The sequence below is a fragment of the Arachis duranensis genome, chromosome 1 (assembly GCF_000817695.3).
Source record: "Arachis duranensis cultivar V14167 chromosome 1, aradu.V14167.gnm2.J7QH, whole genome shotgun sequence".
NCBI lineage: Eukaryota > Viridiplantae > Streptophyta > Magnoliopsida > Fabales > Fabaceae > Arachis > Arachis duranensis.
The window spans coordinates 66717529-66719998 of NC_029772.3; the positions used below are offsets into that span (position 1 = coordinate 66717529).

General features: G+C 39.0%; 1 non-coding gene across 1 annotated transcript; it reads left to right on the forward strand.

The window, feature by feature from the left end:
- The first annotated feature begins 748 nt into the window (after positions 1 to 748).
- LOC127742631 (small nucleolar RNA R71) lies at positions 749 to 855 on the forward strand. Its single transcript, XR_008003978.1, has one exon. It is a non-coding gene; the product is annotated as a small nucleolar RNA R71 (small nucleolar RNA).
- The last annotated feature ends 1615 nt before the right edge of the window (positions 856 to 2470 follow it).

Consider the following 2470-nt stretch of genomic DNA (forward strand, 5'->3'; position numbering starts at 1 on the left):
TTGAGATATATACCCTACTTGGGACTCCAATCTCTTGATGCTTTCTCCTTGGTTTTTGATATTGGCTCGCACTTCTTCCTTAAACACCTTATTATCTTGGACTTCTCTGCATAAGTTTTCAAGTAGAGCCTCGATCTTTGAGAGTTTATCATCTGTTAGAGATGGTGGGTTGAGATTAGGTGGTTGAGAAGGTTGGTTAGGTGGGTATTGATAGGATCTTTGTGAGGTGTGTTTGTGAGTTTCATTGTTGTTGGAATTGAGGTTGTGGCGTCTCTGATCTTGACCTTGGTCTTGTTGATTTCCCTACCCAAAGTTGGGATGATTTCTCCATCCAGAGTTGTAAGTTTTAGAATATGGATCATGAATTTTTCTAGGTGAGTTTCCAACATAGTTGGCTTGCTCTTAGTCACCTTCTTCTCCTATATTCACTCCTTCTTGAGCTGGTGATGAAGTGATGACTGCTGCAACTTGGTTTTCCTCCACCTTCTTAGTGAGATCTGCTAGCTGCTTGGTGATCATCTTATTTTGAGCTAACAATGCATCTATGTGGTTCAGTTCCATAACTCCTCTGGTGTTACTTCTTTCGGAGGCATAGAAGTAGTCATTCTCATCAACTATTTCAATGACATCTATAGCTTCTTCAATGGTTTTCTTCTTGTTTAGAGAGCCTCCTGATGAATGATCTACGGCCTTCTTTGTCTCATAGGAAAGACCTTCATAGAAAATGTGAAGTTGAACCCATTCATTGAACATATCTGGTGGGCATCTTCTTGTTAAGTCCTTGAACCTCTCCCATGCTTCATAGAGAGTCTCACCATCTTGTTGCCTGAAAGTGTGCACCTCAGCTCTCAGCCTTTTGATTTTTTGAGGAGGGTAGAATCTTGCTAAAAATTTGTTCACCACATCTTCCCAATTTGTTAAGCTCTCATTTGGAAAGGATTCAAGCCATTTGGATGCCTTATCCCTGAGTGAAAAAAAGGAACAATAGCAGCCTATAGACATCCAGGTGGACTCCATTAGACTTCACAGTGTCACAAATTCTTCGAAAGGTGGTTAGGTGTTGATTGGGGCCTTCTTGAGCACTTCCTCCAAATGAACAATTATTCTGAAGAAGGGTGATGAGCTGGGGTTTTAGTTTAATGTTGTTGGCATGTATGGTGGGCTTCTGAATGCTACTTCCATAGTTTCCTGGATTAGGATTAATGTAAGAGCCTAGAACTCTCCCTTCTTGCCCAGCACGGTTTGCAAGGCCTTCTCTAGCATGGTTGTGAGCTTCTTCTTCATGATTGTTTTCCAAATTCTCTTCCATGATGGGTTCAAAGTACTCTTCCTCTTCCTCAGCACCAACAATTCATTTCCCTCTTGCTTTCCTCCTTAGTCTCCAGAGGGTCCTTTCAAGTTCTTAATCGAAGGATGTTGAAGCTCCCTCTCTTCTCCCTGTCATACAACAGACAAAACTCACAGCAAGAGATAAAATGAAGAGATTATTCTTGTTAGAGTAATTGTTAGTGTGAGTGATGCAAATTATCAAACAGTTAGTGGGTTAGTGAGAAGAATTGTAATTAACAAAAAAAAGAAAGAAAAACAAAGATGGTGAAGGAGATGAGGAAGAAACTAAACAAACTGAAGGTAATCGACCAAATCAAATAACAAATAAAGAAAAAGAAAAATGCTCAATCTAGTGATCTTCCAACTTAATCATTGTTGATCCAAAATCAATCCTCGGCAACGGCGCCATAAACTTGATGCATGAAAACTTGTCTCTCAACAAACTTTCCTTCGGCAAGTATACCGAATTATCGTCAAGTAAAAACTCACAATAGAGTGAGGTCGAATCCCATAAGGATTGATTGGTCAAGAAATTTTAATTGGAAGATTATGCTAGTTGAGCTAAATAGGATGTAGTTGAGAATTGCAGAAAATTAAATGGCAGGAAAGTAAATAACAGAAAATAAAGTGCAGAATCTTAAATGGGGATTTGGGGCAATGAGCATGAAAATAAATGACAGAAAGTAAAGAGAATGGATAAGATCAGAAATGGGGAAATCATTGGGTTCAGGAGATGTTGCATTCTCCATATCAAGTTCATTCTCATATCTTCCTCAATCAATGCATTCATTGATCTTCTTGGCAATCTTAAGTGATTGGATCCCAATTCCTTGGCAATTCAATCTCTCTAAGCTTGAACAATTGCCCAATTCCTTAATTTAATTGCTCATGGGAAGAGATAAAGTGTGGTCACTGATTATACCACATGTATTTCCAAATCAAAGTGTTGGGAGGATTACATGTCACTATATCCGCCCAAACCCCAATTTGGTCCAACATGAGAAAGCATTTCTAGCATGATCTCCTCATCCCTTTTCCAAGTCTCAGAGGAGATCCAATTATGGAGAGTTTCTTTCCCAAGATAACAATCTAATTAGATGAAGATCGAAAGCTTTCTAGTAAGATCAAGAGAAAAGAAAGA